This window comes from Ambystoma mexicanum, chromosome 9 (assembly GCF_040938575.1).
Source record: "Ambystoma mexicanum isolate Mex_15411 chromosome 9, UKY_AmexF1_1, whole genome shotgun sequence".
NCBI lineage: Eukaryota > Metazoa > Chordata > Amphibia > Caudata > Ambystomatidae > Ambystoma > Ambystoma mexicanum.
In genome coordinates, this window is record NC_090931.1 from 1,282,796,704 (window position 1) to 1,282,815,023 (window position 18,320).

Consider the following 18,320-nt stretch of genomic DNA (forward strand, 5'->3'; position numbering starts at 1 on the left):
ATATCCTTTTGAGTTTGTACAGCAAAATTAGTCCAAAATAATACATCAAAACAAAGCCAAGAGGGAATTACAGTGAGGCATAGCAGTAGACATTGAAACAGTGCATCAGTGGAGAGACAGCGTTGTATCCAGTACATTAATTATAACATTTATTGGCAGGTATCACTAGTGGGCTGATGACTAGTTTTAGTGACCATTTCTGGGCTTGGTGTCACAGCAGGAGTAGTGGCCTATTCGTGGGTCTGGGGTTCTCCTCATGGTTGTGAGTTATATGGTCATGCCCCCCGGAGGGTGGTTGGTAGTGGTGGAAGGGGATTGGGGGGGGCTGAGGTGGTAGAGGGAGCTGGGGGTAGAGGTCGATGCTTTGTGCACCACCGGAGTGCAGGTGGTTGGTGGGCCATTTCCAGAAATTGATCAGCATAGTCTAGGCAGGATGACTTAGTACTGTAGAATCTCCCCATGGTTCCCAGGCAAGTGGCAGTTATTTTTTCTGCGACTGCTGTGTCCCAGCGTTTCGTCCACCACATGGAGGGCACCAAGCCCTCAAATTTTTTCCATAGCCGGGCTATGATGAATTTGGCTGCTGTGAGCACCTGCATAGGTCCGCAAAGTGCCCTGTCAGTGGGAACGCCCCATTTCCCATGTTCCCCAGCAGAACGATTCCCGGGTCCCATGGAATTGTCAGTCCCGTGATTAGTCGGATCTGTTCTAGAACATCTCTCCAGAATCGGGCTGACTGGGCATGTCCATAACAGATGTAGTAGTGAGCCCGTTGTTTGACAGCCCCTCCAACATTGTGGCGGTATTGCTGGGTTACTTTTGTTTAGGATTTCTGGGGTTCGGTACCACCTATAGCATACCTTCACCACCCCCTCCTTATACGTTACACACTTGGAGCTCTTGTGCATCCGGGACCAAATGCAACCCCAGTGTTCCAGCCATAGTTCTCGTCCCAGGTCCCTTTCCCATTTAAGCATGTAGTTTTCCTTCTTGTTGGGATAGGATTTGAATACGAGTCTATAGAGGAGTGGAACTTTCCCTTTTGGAGCTGTTTATGTTCGGTTGCGCTCAAGCGCACTGAGATCCCTGCTACTATGTGCTTTTGTTTTGTGACATCCAGTGCTTTAGCTGTGCATATCGGAATCTTTCAGTTTCTGGGAGCTGGAATTTTGCCTTGCATTACTCAAATGTTAATGGGGCCCTGTTGACAAAGAAATCTGATATTTGAACCCACTGGGTTGGTCCTGGGGTAAAGTCAGGGTTGTTCCATATCAGGGGTCAGCGGTCGCAGTGAGCCTCTATTGCCCCATTTGCAATCCACCCTCTTCCAGAACCATTTTTTTGGTGGATGTTAATGGGCCTGTGTTCGGGGTCCCCTGAGGCATTGCGATATATGGTAGAGTTGCAAGTGTCGCTAGGCTCGCTGCTTCCTCTATTTGCTTCCAACGGGGCTGGTTAGTGGTTGCCTGCCATGCGAAGGCCTGTGAGAGTTGTGCTACAAGACAGTATCTGGCGACGTCCGGCACCCCCAGGCCTCCCACCCCCGTGCTCCTAAGCATGACTTGCTTGGCTATTTCGTGATCTATCCCCATGTCATCTGCCTACTGACTTCTCGCATTAGATGTCTGCACTCCCATTTTACCCATGACCATCTTATTCAGTGAAGCCAATAACTTTAAGGTAATATTAATTCTGCTTACTATTTACGAACGGCTCCCACGTGCCACAAGAATAGAGAGAGGAACCTGTGTAGTCTGACGAAGTAGCCTTTGCCTCGCTATAGGGGTACATTAGTGAAGAGGTACAGAAGCTTGGGTAGGAGAATCCTTTTCACCAGAGCCAGCCTGCCAGCCAATGAAAGTGGTATGCCTGCCCATCTCTTCAATTTTGCAGTTACATACTCTTCATGAGCAGTGAAGTTGTCAGAAAGGAGCAAGCTTTTGTCCCCATTACACCCAAATATTTGATCCTATCTGATGCCCACTTCAGGGGATGATTCCCTTAACTAACAGCACGATGAGGCCGCAGGGCAAAGATTTCAGACTTGGTGTAGTTCACTGTGAAGCCAGAGTATTCACCAAATTGGGTGATATCACACATTATTGGGTCTAGGTTTGTGTTGGTCCCTGACATACAGTAAGTAGTACATCATCCACGTAGAGGGAGATTATTTCAGGGGGTCCCGTTAGGCAGATCGCCTGACTTCCGTGTTGCTCCCTGATCAAGTCTGCCATAGGTTCTATGCCCAGTGTGAACATGATTGGTGATAGGGGGCATTCTTGGCGGGTGACCCTTCCTAGTAGGAGAGGCTCAGACAGGCATGCATTTACCAGGACACTAGCAACCGTGCGGGTATAAAGGAGTTTAATTAAGTTTAACATTTGATTCCAAGGTCTGCATTTATCCATTATTCAAAATAAGTACTCCCAAGACACAATGCCGAACGCCATCTGTGCATCAAGGGTTACAGCAGCGACGGAGGCCTTGTGGCATGTCGGGACATGACATTGAATAAGCCGCAAATATTTAGCTTGGTGGACCTTCGGGGATGAAACCTGCCCAGTCACTGTGGATCAAGTATGGCCTCAGGGGGAGTAGCCGATTCGCTATGATCTTTGGAAGTATTTTAGTGTCCACATTGATAAGTGACAGGGGTCTATACAATCTGCATTCATTTACCAGGCTTTCCTGGTTTGAGTAGCACTGCTATGGTGGCCTCCTGGGGTGAATCCGGGAGAAGGTAATTTTTCAGTGACTCTTCCCAAACCCGCAACAGCTGGGGGGGGGGGGCAATAGCTGGGGGGGGGCAATAGTGTGCCATACGCCATATAGAACTCAGTAGTCAACCCATCTGGGCCTGGTGCTTTACCTGGGGTGTGCCTTAATGACTAGCATGATTTCAATAATAGTAAACAGCATGTTGATTTGTTCTCTGCAGCCCTAGCTATCCCCTTGTTCATCAAGAATGCAATGCATTTGAGTTGGGCCTTTCTCCGTAAATATCAGTCTGGCTAGTATCCTTCCTGGGCGATCCCTCTAGCCAGTTGGTCTAAGATTGTATTCATGTCACGCTTCTGTTCCCCCAGATAACTGATACTGCCGGGTACGTCTTTATCATGGATGCAACGTCATCATAGAAGTCAGGGGTATCTATCTTCGGGCTATAGGTATTAACCACAAGCATTTTCACACCTTCAGGAACACAGTGTACTATCGCACATTGGCCGCCAGGTTCAATGTGTGTGCGCCTTACTGTGTAAATTTGAGGATTTTGTGGATCAGGGTCGGGACCCCTCCTTTGCCCCCCCCCCATTGGTACCAGAATGACTTGTAGAACCTATTGCAACCCCAGGACGACCACTCTTTTATTAGCAGCTGCTATGGTATGTGTCTCTTGGAGGAAGAGGACATTGATTTTATGCCTATTAACATATGCCATGATCTTCCTGGTTTTAGTGTAGTTGCCCAACCCATGAACATTCCAACTTAAGATATTGACTGTTGTCATTTTACAGTAGTACCAGTCGTCCGTATGTTGTTGATCTCTGCCAGGTATATGTTTACCCATATTTTAGTGGTCTCACCCTCATGTCTGCCAAGACAGCTTTTTGTAACAGTTTACCCCAAGACTAAGAACCTCCCATCCCACCCTCCTCCCTCATCCCCCTCCCAAAAAGGGCGATGTCTACCCACCCATAACTCCAATTACAAACCCAACAACCAACCTGGCAACTTAGTATGGGGGACACTGCTTTTATCTCTACCACCCCACGTTACCAACACCAACCCCTACTTGTCAGGATAAGTAGCCGTATTTGAAAACTGCATGCTTCCTAAACTAAACAAACTGAATGGTATGTCCAACAGCAAGAATGAGCATATTAAGGTAGAGTCCGGGCTTCCAGAGACGTCACCATGGCCCTTGTCGTGCCCCTCTGTCAGCCAAAGTTTGTCTCCGGGTGACTCCGCTATTCGGAGCATTGTTCTCTGCGCCTCCAGTGGCACAACCGGGAAGGGGAATGTTCTCCTCCATGTATGCTGCCACCTCGTCTGGCAGTGTGAAAAAATGTGTTTACACTTTGTGCTGGAATCTCAATCGTGCCGGGAAGAGCATCGCGTATTGAACAGCCTTATGTCTAAGGAGCTTCTTTACTCCAAGAAATGACCTGCGTTCCATCTGGACTGCTGTCGAGAAGTCGGGGTAAATGTGTACATTTCCTGATTCGTACTGATGGGGGCCCTTTTCTCTAGCCATGCAGAGGATGAGATTGCAGTCTCTGTAGTTCAATATCCGCACAATCACTGGCCTTGGTAGGACCCCACGGTTGGGCCTGGCCGCAGGTGACCTACGGGCCCTTTCTACCACAAAAGTGGACAAAAAGGCTGGGTTGTCTAGGAGCTTCTTGAATAGAGTTTATCAACTGCCCCTTCCATGGAGCCTGTGCCAAACCTCTCAGGTAATCGGACTATTTGGATGCTATTGTGCCTGGAGCGTGATTCCAGGTCATCACACCATTGCAGGGCACATTTCAGGTTCTTGGATATTGCGGATACCTGATTTTTCAACCCTACAATGTCCTTTCGACTGCTCCAATAGAAGTTTCTGCCTCCATAACGCTGGCACTTTCACGCTCCATCTTAGCATTCAGTGGTGATGTTGAAGGTTATGTCGTCTAGTTTACCGCTGACAGCGGCAAATCCCTGACTGCATGCTGTCCATTATTTGCGGTAGGTCGGGAATGTTGCTGGTAGTCAGCCCTACAATGTAACTGGGCCCTTTTTGCGCCTCAGGCATGCCTGGTGAAAGCCTCTGTTTTTTTTATGTGCACCACTACCTTTCATCATTGGGAGAAAAGATCTGGCTTGAAGGGCGTGGTGGTCTGTGAGGGTCCCAACGCCACACGTTTAGGGGCAACCGTGCAATCCAAGGCATCTGGTGGTTGTAGTCCAGAGGAAGTCACAGGGCCCGTCCAGGTGGCTAGGTGCTCCACTCTCCAGGGTCGCTGCTGCTTTTGAGAGCTAATGTCCTGCGCCCAGATGTGTCGGGGCTCACCGGGGCAACTCCCAGCGGCCCCTTGTTCCAGAGCCTACTATGCATGTTATGGGGCCCACTGTCTCATTGCAGCCCACCAGCTATTTCTACCATGCCCGGGTCTTGGGTGAAGCTCCAGAGAGGGTGGCTGGTTATGGTGTCACTCTAGTATGGGGAGCAGCTACTCGCGGCTGTTGTCTTTACCGCAGCGGGTTCACTGTCTTCCCAGGCCCTGAGGGGGTCCCAGTCTACCCCTTTGTGCAGCTCTTTCAATAGGCTGAGTAGTGTGGGCCCCCCTCCGCTCTTGTTTCTGATACCCTAATACCTGGGGGGAAGAAATAACCATACAGACAGTATTTGTTTCGTGGAAAAATTATGGCCGTAGGCTATTTTATTTTCTACAGAAAATAACACCACACCATAATCATAATGACAACAATAAAATCGCTTTTGGGCACGTCGTGTCCAGGGGATGTGAAAGCCCCACCTTCTCCTTGGCTAATCTCCGATACCCATGGACATCCGTTCCTGGACACGTGCCGCCGCTGCCTACGACTTTTCTTCTACCGTGTACCGTATAAGAGTACTCGGCGTGCCTGTTCCATGTTCTTTTTCATCTTGGTGTTGGGCGGGCTGGGTGGCAAAACGTTTCCTATCCCCCTTTTCCAGGCCCTGGAGCTTACCCGAATGAGGTGAGCTCCTACCTGGTTGTGTCCTTCCTGCCGCACGTTGGGGTACTTATACCCCTTTCTCCTTTGTTGTCCCCTTGGGGGGGGGGGGGGCCTGGACTTCCTCCTGCCCCCATTGTCCTTCCTCACACCTTTCCCCATTTGTTGTTCATTTCCCTGGCAACGAAGAGGGTGGGGGCGCCGCATTGTCTGCCCCTCCCTCTTTGGTTCGCGCCGTTTGTTCCCCCACCCTGCGCCTAACCCCCCAGGCCCTCCATCGCGTCGTACTTTGTACGACCCGGGGCCTGGGGCATAGGCTGAGTAGTGTGGGCCCCCCTCCGCTCTTGTTTCTGATACCCTAATACCTGGGGGGAAGAAATAACCATACAGACAGAGTATTTGTTTCGTGGAAAAATTATGGCCGTAGGCTATTTTATTTTCTACAGAAAATAACACCACACTATAATCATAATGACCAACAATAAAATCGCTTTTGGGCACGTCGTGCCCAGGGGATGTGAAAGCTCCGCCTTCTACTTGGCTAATCTCCGATACCCATGGACATCCGTTCCTGGACACGTGCCGCCACACCTGAGTGGGTGTTGCCTAGGCCACTCAGGTCCCCCCAACAAGCGTCCCTAACTGCATCCCCGTGCTGCCAAAGCTCTGAAAACGTTATCTGAAAATACTCCCATCCCTTTGTTGGAAAGGTGTATGCCATCCTGATGGAACAAGTCCGGGTCATTCTGTGACAAGCCATGTTTTATTAAATGGATCCCTGAGCTCCTGCAGTACCTTTCTACTGTTTTGTTTAGTTTTTTCCTAGCTGTTTCAATGGCATGCCTCCTGTGTGCCCCGTACCAGACTCTGCGGGTGATGATCTCGGACATAAAAATTTCTGTTTTCCACCAGCAGTGTGCTATCGCCCTTAATGACTCACACATGTTGCGCATTAGCTCGGCCCTGTTTGTTTTGACCTGGTCGTTACCCCCGAGGTGTATCACCAGGTATTCGGGAGGGTCCCTGAACCCGATTAAATCAGACAGCCGGTCGTGAATGTCTTCCCACAGCATTCCTGGGAGTCCCCACCAGGAGGGTTATCGTCTTTTTAAAATGCAGGCCCTCCTTGAAGTCTTCTATCCACCTGCCTGCCCGTGTCACGAAAGAATGGCCGACTATCCACGCTGATCTGTATGGCCCTGTATCTGCATTTGTGGGTGGGAAAGGCATCATATCAGATTTTCTCGTACATATTTTTTGAAACATTGCGACCTCCACCCCCCAATTTTCTTTACTCTCTTTGCTCCCAGGCTCCCTGCCCATGCCGATGTGGTTGCCCCTATTCTGAAAGAGTGGGTCCCAAACTCAGCTGCATCCCACCCCGCTTTCGCTATGATTTTCTTTAGTATTGCTTGGAACTGGTATCTGCTGAGGGCTTTGCCATCCCTGTGTATCAGTAACTGCCCCCCGGCTAACGGTCGTACCTCCAGGAATTGTTTGGTAATGCACCTGGGGCAATGTTCCCTTTCTTTGATGCAGTTTAGCTCTATTGCTCTTCCCTTCCCCATTTGGTCTGTTTTTGATTTTCTCAGTATTATTGACATGCCTTTGGAGCCTATGCTGACATCGCTTTTTGCTAGCCCGTCTCCCGCTACTGTATTGCGTGCTACCAGTTCCCCGATCCTGAATGCCCCATAATATGCTAGCACGAAAGCCGTTCTGAATAACCTAGTCTCATAACTGTCTCTACATGTGTCATGCAATAATTGTAACAGCTTCACCACTTTTTTAAAATTCAAAGGTCTTCTGCTGTCTGGTTTCCTTCCTTCCAACTTTGCCCAACCCTTCATTGCATATTTTATCCGTGGGCTAACCGTTGGGTCTATCGCACCGGCCACTTTTGCCATATATGCGACCGCGGCCAAATGCACTGCTGCCCAGCTTTTCCTTTTTCCTTGCGCAAATGCTTTCGCCAAAAAATCGCACATTTTGGAAACTGTAATTTCCCCCACTTCTTGTAAACCTGTTCCTTCTAGCACATCAATCACATGTTTTTCATACTGCTTACCAGTCTTGTATGTTATCGCGCTCCTTGCCAATCTTTCTATCACTTGACCTTGCTCCTGTGGTTTTTCCTCCTCTTCTGAGTCAGCCTTGTAGTTAACCAATCTTTTCCCAGTGCTTCCAGTGGGACCCATGCCTTTTTTGGCGTGGGCGTTTTCATCCATTTTGCGTCCGGCCGTAGCTCTCTGAACTTGCCCCACTGGAAACGAGACAATGCATCAGCAACCAAATTTTCCTCTCCAGCGATATGCCTCACCCTTATGTTAACATTATTTTTCAGACAACCCAACGTTATTGCCCTCATTAATTCCAAGACCAACTGGCATGATGTGCTTCCGTTATTTATCACGTGCACTACTGCCATGTTGTCAGACCAAACATTTAGCTCTTTGTTGTTTAATTCTGCCTCCCATGCGCATAGCGCTACCCAAATCAGGAACAGCTCTAGTAGCGTAATATTACTTGTCCATGCAGCCTCGTGCCATGACTCTGGCCAACCTTCTGCGCACCATTCTGTGCCCAGTATCGCTCCATACCCAAAGCCCCCGGCTGCATCCGTGAACAACACCCTTTTGTCTTCTTCATTTATGGGTATTCGCCATATTACTGACCCGTTAAATGATTTAAGGAATTCGCTCCACACCTCTAAGTCTTTCTGGATTCCGCCACCCATTCTGACTCTGTGGTGTCCCTCCTTTGCCCCTCTTGTTTTCTGTTCCACCCTCCTCTGGAATATCTTGCCTTGCGGTATGACCCTGCCAGCAAAATTTAGTTTTCCCGCTAGCGATTGCAATTCCTTTACTGTGGCCTTGTTTCTCCCTTTCAGGTCCTTGATTGTGCTTAGGTCTGCCACATTCTCTTCCGGGATCCTACACACTCCTATCCGTGAGTCAATTTCAATTCCTAAAAATTGGATTCTCTGTGTTGGGCCCATTGTTTTTTCTTCCGCCAGCGGGAAGCCCCACTCCCTTGTTACTGCCATGAATTTCCTTAATGTATCTTTACATAGCTTGGAACCCTGTGGTCCCACAAACAAAAAATCATCCAGATAATGAACCACTTGCGCCTCCGGCAACTCTTTTGTGAGTGCCCATTGTAGGAATTAACTCACTTTCTCAAAATATGCGCATGATATGGCGCAGCCCATCGGGAGGCATTTATCGACAAAATATTCGCCCTCCCAATGCATGCATAACCACTTCTGTGACTCCCTATTTACTGGTAGTAGACGAAATGCTGACTTTATATCGGCCTTTGCCATCCATGCCCCTTGACCCGCTTTCCTGACCATTTGTACCGCTTCCTGAAAGTCTGAGTAATTCACGGAAGCTGCCTCTTGCTCTATGCTGTCGTTCACTGATGCCCCTCGTGGGTATGATACGTGGTGGATCAGCCTAAATTCGCCTTCCTCCTTCTTAGGGACCAAGCCTAGTGGTGAGCATATGTACTCGGAAAATGGTGGTGAGCTGTAAGGGCCCCCCATCCTCCCCAGTTCCACCTCCTTCCTGATTTTCTTGCCGACTAGTTCTTTGTTCTCTAATGCGGATTTTAGGTTTCTAGGGGTATTCTGGGACCCGTGCCCCTTGAAAGGGATGTTGCCCTTTTTAATAAGCCCTTCTCATCCTCTTTTATATCCTCTATTGATACGTTCTGCCCTCTTCTTTGCACGTCTAGTCATGAAAAGATGTCTATGAGCTCTTTTCGCCATATCTTTTCCTTCACCTTCTCACTAATGTACCATGCCTGTGCCTTCAAAGAACGACCTTGCGCATCTTTTCCAACCATGGGCCTGCCATATTTTGTCATAACTGTGTCTGGGTCTATTGTTGTTACCGTGGTTGACCCTGTTGCAGGTACCGTTGGGCTGGTGGGCGTTCCCTGTGGAGTGGACTCTGGCGGGACCCCCTGCGCCACTGGAATGGGGACCCTGTTGTCTGTTGGCCCTGCCCCTCCTGCTCCCTGGCCGTCCCCTGCCCCTTCTTCTGTTGCTTTTTTCTTTTTATCTTTGCGCATCACCCCCTTCCATTTCACCCAGCCCTGTAAGTGGTCCCTCTCCTCATCTTCGCTACTTTCTGTTTCAGACATTACTGTTTTTTGCTTTCTTTCTTTTCCTCCACGAGCTCTGGGCGACTTACCCTGAGCCGTGATGCATGATTTTAACATTTTCACAATTTTGTCCCCAATATTATTATCAAATTTTTCAGTACCTTTTTTGTTTCCTTTCTTCTGTTTTTTCATCGGCACCTCTGTCTGCTCCTGCGGATCCCGTGTTGCCTCTCTCAACCTTTTCTGGCCTTGAGGCAGCTCAGCCTCCTCTTCGTTGCTGCTGGAATCCTCTAGTAGCAATGGCGACATAGCCCTAGCCCTTTCCTCCTTTTGCATCACCTCCAGCACCCATTGTGCTCCGTACTCTTTCTCAGCCTTTTTGGCCCATGCGCTGAATTCCTGCGCTCTCTTTGCCCTTTCTCCTGCCATCTCTCTCCTGTCTCCTTCTTTGCTTCTTGTGTGTGCAAGGAAATGGCCCTCTTTATTTGCACCGAATGGGTTTTCCAGAAATTTCTCTGCTCCTCTTTTTTCGTGGCAGTGATTTATCAGTGTCTTTTTCTGTTCCGTGAGAAAATTTTTGGAAATGTTCCAATTGTCCGCCCAATAAAAACGTATGCCCCTCGTTAAGGATCGAACTCACGACCTGCAACTTATAGACTGACTCGCTGCCTCTTGTGCTATGTAGGCTCTCCTGCCTTTGTAGCACGCGCAGCTTTAGCTTTGTAATGCGCTGTCTGTGGCCACGCCCCCTTTGTTTTTTCCCGTGCTCCGTTTTATGCCTCCTGATCCTGTGGCACTCAAAGCGTTAACTTTCTTGTGTCCGCTTGTGGCCACACCCCCTCGTTTCTCACCGCCTTCCTGTCGATCCACATGGACTGGTCTTCCTCTGAGACGCCAGGTTTAATCCGAGCCTCGCTACCTCCGGATGGCTGCTCCTCTGTCGCCTCACCCGGCCGCTGGTTTCCGCATACCTCGAGTGGTCGGGTGCTTCGCCTTCACGAGTCCTCCCGATCCCTTGATGCTCGACGCAGCGTCCGCCCTCCGAATCCAGCTACGGCACGTTCTCCTTGCTCCCGGTGCTCCCGGCCCACGGAGTGCTGGCTCGTGCCTTTCTTCGTGCTTCTGCTTCTTCCTGCAGTGGGTGAGGTAATGATCCGATAAGCCTGCAGAGGCAAAACGTTTCCTATCCCCGTTTTCCAGGCCCTGGAGCTTACCCAAATGAGGTGAGCTCCTACCTGGTTGTGTCCTTCCTGCCTCACGTTGGGGTACTTATACCCCTTTCTCCTTTGTTGTCCCCTTGGGGGGGGGCTGGACTTCCTCCTGCCCCCATTGTCCTTCCTCACACCTTTCCCCATTTGCTGTGCATTTCCCTGGCAACGAAGAGGGTGGGGGCGCCGCATTGTCTGCCCCTCCCTCTTTGGTTCGCGCCGTTTGTTCCCCCACCCTGCGCCTAACCCCCCAGGCCCTCCATCGTGTCGTACTTTGTACGACCCGGGGCCTGGGGCATTACCTGTCATTAAGGAGGGGCCTCACTGGAGTCCCCGACCCAGCTGTGCAGAGAGCACTGACCTGCAGCGTGTGCCACCGTAGCTGAAGGTGCCGGCGGGGACCGCTGTGCCCACGCGTTCTGGCCGTTCGATTCTCTCTTCCAAGGCAGGCATCCGGAAAGCCTGCTGCTTCCAGGGGTGTCTGTGCCCTTCGCCCACTTGCAGAACTGACCTCAGGTCGCCACAGTCACCGAGCGGCATCCCTCCTCCCTTCACAGCCGCTTGCCTCCACGTGTCTAGTGGGACCTGATCAGCCGAGTGTTCGGAGTGTTCGGATGCAGTGAGTTGGAGAGCGACTAAAGCCCCCCGCCCCAGAGGGAGCACGGGCCGCTCATGAGCTGACTCTTGCAGTTTCAAGCTGTTCACTACAGTATTGCTGGGCAACGATGAGGAACGGTAGAACGCTGGCACCGGAGCTCAGCAGATCGTGGCCATCTTGCAGGCTGCTCAGCAGCGCCCCCTACATCCTTTTCTCTTGAAACCCTTTCTCTCGGAAGGCCAGATAGACTACTGCATCCTTTCAGTAAATGCTGATGGCTGGACTGCCGGTACTGAGGATATGGAAGTTCTGTCAAGTCAATCAATTAATCAAATGTTTATTTCGGAAGACAAAGTTTCCATAAAACAATTCCCAATTTTTGATTACTTATTATAATGAAAAGTAGTGACACAATAATTTACACAGTTATGAAGACAACAGATTCTTCCTAATGTTTAGCGCACGTCTGAGATATGAGAGCAAGGCCCATCCAATGAGGCAGGAGTTAACATTTAGTAAAAAGTACAAAGCTGGACAACATTGTAAATTTCCGGTGCCTCTTGGAACCAATACAATTGTTCTTTTCCTACCTTGTAAATAAGCAGGGCAAAAAAAGATAAAATGCAGTAAGTCTTCAATAGAAGCAGACTAACGTAGACAATTCTTTTCTATTAATGAGCCTGACCATACATCAGTTCTTTTTCTTAGTGGAATGCAGGTAAAACCTGCATTTTTAACTAAACAACGATCAGATAGTTTATCGGTCCATTAGAAATAGTCCTGGATCCTATTGGTTGTAAATAAAACAAATCTACGTTTGAAGGTTTTTTTTTTTTATAGTTCCTCCTTGGTCTCCCTGCTATCTGTGACAAGTTATTTTAACTCTGATTTGAGATCCTTGTGTATATTCTGATTTAATATAGATGGTGAAACTAAATATGACTCTGCGTTGATTTTAGTAAAAAACTGATATACATAATTAAGCAATGGAATATTTAAAAAGCCCCCTTTTGATAAAATGTTAAAAATAATAAACTGCGTTAAAATGCTGCAGATTTGGACAATATGCACAACCAATGAAGATCTGGTTAAAAATCCCCCTCGTCCTCCAAGCAGGGCTGGCCCGGATCAGCATGCACAGCATAGTTGGAGGTAGACATATGGACCCCTAACAGTTTTTTTAAAGAAATCACTCTCTACAGTTTGTAATGGAGACACATTCATAAAGCCCCATAAATTGGCACCATGTTTGGCTACTGACTTATATTTCATTGAGTAGACTTCCAAGATCATATTTAGCAGTTCGGCCATGCACATAGTCATGAAGCGTGATACACCACCCATAGCCTGTCTCATCCCCGTAGTCTGCTTGGTTATATGAGGGTTTCTTGATAAGTTAGCATTAAAATGTATGCCCAAATATTCAAGTACCCCATTATACTTGTGGAATTAAAAAAAATATTGCGTAACATTTTCATCTTTATGTGCTTTCTGTCTGGGGTGCAGACTAAAATGGCTGATTTTACGGTATTTCTATGCAGATCGTTATTATTAATGAAAAGGGTATATGCAGTAATTAACATTTGCAGACCTTTTGGGGTGCGTGCTATGAGCACCGTATTATCCGCCTAGGTTAGGGCCTGCAATGATTTATTGCTGATCCTAGGTACATCGGTCCCAGATTTCATGAAAACATTGTATAAACATTGATCTACAAAGAAGTTAATAACTTAGCAAGGACGCAGCCATGTTTTATACCCGTCTCAACATATAAATACGGAATGCAGTGCCCATTTTCTCTGCTGCGCAAACATGCCTTATTCTCAGAGTGAACATTAATAATGATATTCAAAATATTCAGAGGGCATCCCATTGACCCGAGCACCTGCCATAGTTTTGATGTATTGACTTTGTTAAAGGCAGCGCTCTGGTCCATAAAATCCAAATATATAGGTTCTTTATTCATAAGGATGGAATGTGCAGCTATTAAATAGAGGTTTAAGGCCGGCTCACATGTCCCCAGACCTGGACGAAAACGCAACAGAATCTCTGCCATGATTCCCATTTCACCTACCCAGTTATCCAGCTATTTAAGTAGAACTCTACCAACAATCTTAAATCCGTTTCTAGTAGAGAAATGGCTGTATAGGCCGTTGAACTACCGCTATCACCTTTTTTTCTTTTTTCAAATGGGGTGGATTACAGCCAGTTTCCAAAATAGGCCATGTGGACTACTACATCCTTTCAGTAAATACTGATGGTAGAACTCTGACACTTAGGATTTAGATGTTTTGTCAGGGCATTGCTGTACAACTATCTTTGCCAAAACCATGTTCTACCTTGGATTGGCATCTCTTGTGGGTACTGCTTTTCTAATTAATAGCTAGGGTAAGACTGAAACTGGCTACACGTATGTCTGAAAGCAGTAAATATGACAACTTAAGTATACCCTCTGCCTTAAACTAGAATTTGCTTGCTTGATTTCTTTAGTCATCTGGTAGAAAGAGGTCTTTCAACAAAGTAGCTTTGGCACAAGCATTCTGAACAGGTTTGCTGGGTGTGGTAGGGGCAGTGATACAATGTTACGGGGCTGTTGTTCTAGGGGGACATGATTTACATTAGTGGTCTTTTTACCATGACTTCCTGCCAGTGAATTGGATATTGAATTGGTGCCAGTAAGAGGGTGGGTGGGGGTTCATTCCGAGTATTGAGAACTTCAAAAGATTAACACATTTTAAATACTGTATGTTGTGCATGTTTTTTTTTGTTTTGTTATTTTATTATCCACCAATCTCATGAAGTTTTACCCTATGAGGAATTTTAAAAATGTTATATTGCCAGTCTACTGCACACACATAAGCAATATTTTTTCCACCTCAAGGCAGTAATTGGGGCACCTAAAAAAAGAAACATTTTAGCCACAATAGAATGGATGTTGTACTGCATTCCTTCCTTTGTGTGACAAATGTAGCACACAGTGAATATCACATTGTTCACAATACCAACCCTGTGCAATTTGCAGGAGTGTCATGTCAAGTCCTTCTGCACATACATGCCCCCTGAGACAGGAACATGATGCAAGTCTTCTGTTCCATATGCATTTTTTTCTTCCTGCAAACAGGGGTCGGACTATACATCCTTTTTCTCCAAGTGAACCACACATGCAATATTTCTGCAATATGTGCCGAACCTTCAGGATTAGTCCCTTTTCTATACAGGAATTGACATGGAAGAATGCCCATTACTCCCCTTAGTGTTGGACTTCTTTTTCAGTTATTATATGTTTGAAAGAATGTCCTTCTGACTCAGCAGTCTTCTTGCTGTGTGCCTAAGGATTCTATGGGAAAGGCCACAGCAACGTTCTCAGTAAACCAACAAGCCACTCTACCATCAAATTTCTGAATTAGTTATGGATCTTTAGAATCACCCTTTGTTAGAAAGAGGACTTTAGTGCTGTGTCCTTGAGAAAGCTACATGTGACCGTTTCCGATGCTCTGATATCCTAATAATGGCCAATAGGGCTCATGCCTTCGCCTAGAAGTCATTTCCTGTCTTCGTAGCTAGAGAATGACATCTATGTTGATGCCAGATTTGGAAGACCTTTAGGTGCCCTCTAAAGAAAACCATATAGAAGCCTGTGAAAGCAAGACCGTAAACTTTAAAGGATAACAGAAATATCTGAGGAAGCTTACACAAGAGCAAATGTTAATCACAGATTGTTAACTTTAGAGGTATCTAGTCTACATATGCGTGGTAACCACCAATGCTAATTAACATGGGAATAGTAGCAGTTCATTGATCATGAAGAGCATGTGTTGTGCAATGGCTGGCCACTTGGACAGCAGGTAAATAAGGCACCCTCTGTAATTAAGGGTGAAAACACAGATTTGTAGTTTTACCAGCCATAGGAATTACCAGTGGTCGAGTTTTGGTCCTACTTTGTGGTGCAGATTGTCCTTGTTTTTTGTCTACCTTGTCGAAAATTGCACTTTATATTTTTCAATTCAATTGTTTATTGTGCATTTTCACACAGTCAAAAACAATGTACATCAATTTACATATCAACATTTTTAAACATAATTTAGACATTATTTCATTTTACAGTACAACTTTAAATGCCTTTTAAAAGGAAAGGTAACCAATTCCATATTAAATCAACAATCGGATGATCAGATCTTTTCTAAGAATTCAAAGATTGCAATTAAAAGACTTATTTCATTTAAATTTCAGATACAAATCCATAAGGGGTCCGCAGGTATAACTCCCAGATTATGGATATATCTACCCAACTTCTCCATTCTGAGGCGGTTTATCTTGGGGCATTCCACACCTAAGTGTTTTAGTGTCTCCTGCACCCTGTTACAGTAACGACACACTCTCAAGCTGGGGTCGAGGCATTCTTATAAACCTTGGACCTCCTTTGTCAAATACAGGTTAAATCTTAATCTCATGGCTTTCATTCGGAAACCCCTAGATGGGTGCTTTTTCAGATAATAAAATAAGATGTTGTAGCTTTTTATTTTGTATTCGAAATGGTCATTGAAACATCAGTAATTCATTAGAATCCACCTGTTTTTCGGCCATTCATTGGTGTATAGCCTACTTCTCACCTTGGTGGGGATTACTAACCCGCTCTGCAGCAGAAGAGTCCATCCTTGTTAGTATCAACTCGCAGTCTGCCTTCCAGGCCACAAATGGTTTACAATTAGCTTTAGAAAGTTCTTGACCCAATATTATATACAACAATGCATGTGGGGGAGCCAATATTGGAGCATACATTTGTAGCATTTTCCAATCGACCAAAGAACCAACAGGTAACAAACCCAGTGTGTGCCTTAAAGCCGCAATCAGAAGTGAATTGGGTAACTGCCGGGCCCTTCTCCAAGGGATAGCCTTTAGTGATGACCGATCAATGGCAACTCCCAAGTTTTCATTACCACCTAAGCTATAATGTTATATGTAATTACATTTACACTGCACCCATCACCATTGTATTCGTCTCGCAGTACTAAGGATTTTCCTGAAATGTCATCTTGTGGCCCTGCCTGAGATAGCCTAACCATGGTCTGTGGAGGAAATGAGAACAGGAAAGCAGGCGAGGTTAAAATGAACATCAAATGTTAGGGAGAGAGTCTGGTAGAGACTGAAGCGAGGGTAGTGTTTTTGATAGCTTGTCCTCATTTAGGCTCGGCACAGCTGGTTTAGAGAAGAAGTTTATAAGAAAGCTGATTCTAGGATGCCTGTAAGTAGATGGAAATTTGCAGTAAGGACCCTTTCTTGGTACTCTCTAGATGGAACTTATCATTGCGGTGCGATGGGTGTTCCTTTAACTCATGGAGGCTTGTTTCTAAAGGTTAAGTTTAACTTTCCTAAGACAAACCCCAGAAGCTTAATCCTAGGACTGCAAGCCCTACCTTTTGGAGAGCACAGAGTCAAGTGTTAACTTTGTAAACTCCCTAGGAGAAAAGGGTAGAGTTGTACATATCACGGTAATTCACACGAGAAGCTGTATATTAAATGTGTCAAAGTATAACTAAAGCTTTTAGGCCTTCCGCCATGCATGGGTGTCATGGGAAGGGGAACGGGAGAGCACGCTCCACTTTACTTACTCCCTGCTCTGGAAAGGCCAGGCTCTATAGACTGGATTGCTACCTGGAACTACAGGCATTCTTAAATAAGAGTGGGCTATGAACTGGCCATTTTGGGAGCACTGTCATAGACCTGACTGCCTTGAAGTATTCAATGCCTGTAGGAGAGTTATGGGGATATGCGTAATTGTATGGCAGACTGGATTCCTCTTCTGAGTTAATCTGCATAGTCCAGCATGGTCTAGCCTCCTGGACTTGAACTCCAGGTACTTTTTTCCTGTCTTAAGGCTGCAGCAGCATGATCATACTTTCAACAGAAGTGTAGTCTGGTTACCAGATTACATTTGCAAGTCTACTTCTACGTTCTAGCCCTTTCCCTCAGCTGTGTGTCATTTAAGTAGGTGTTTTAAGTGCTGGTTGTCACCGTCTGACTGCGTTACAGTGCGTGTGGCCTTGTACAAAGCAGCATGATATCAATACCAAACATAACAAAACATGACTTCATATAACATTACATAAAACGTTAATACATTTCCATTCATTTTACTTTTTTAGTCTTCCCTAAACTCTGCTTCGTTATGTCCCCCTTATACTCTCAATGTGAATTGGGCCCCTTGGTGTGTACGCTGACCACTTGCTTTTGGTTATTCTAGCTGTGGTACTGTATGTTCCATCTAAACAACACACATAGATTTTGTTAGATTTCAAATGAAGTTCTAGCACATTCGACCAACATCATATATGCTGATACCGGATGTCCATTTGTCCATATTTGGTTTGTTTTACACCAAGCCTGGAATTATTGTTTTACCTACCAGCTGTTGCGGTCCAAATTGTAAGTACAAAGGATCTAGGAACAGAAGACACATTACTTGCATACATTGTATTGGTCTACATTAGAAGAGCTTTCAATTTACCACCACTTTCAGATTTTGTATTTTTACCAACACGTTCATGCAATCTGTGCTTACAACTGAGAGCTAAGTTTGTAATATGACGGGCAAAATTTAGGAAAAGTGGTATTCAAAACTGCAGCTAGAACCAAACAACACAACAATAATAAGAAGCAGGTTAGAAAGAATGCACTGTCCTTGTGAACCCTCCAACACTGTGGTA

At 46.4% G+C, this 18,320-nt stretch overlaps 1 protein-coding gene across 7 annotated transcripts in view; it reads left to right on the forward strand.

Annotated features, from left to right (window-relative positions):
- Nucleotides 1-18,320, forward strand: part of FAIM (Fas apoptotic inhibitory molecule) — a 377,980-nt gene that overhangs the window by 192,524 nt on the left and 167,136 nt on the right. The gene's annotated exons all lie outside the window — the stretch shown is intronic.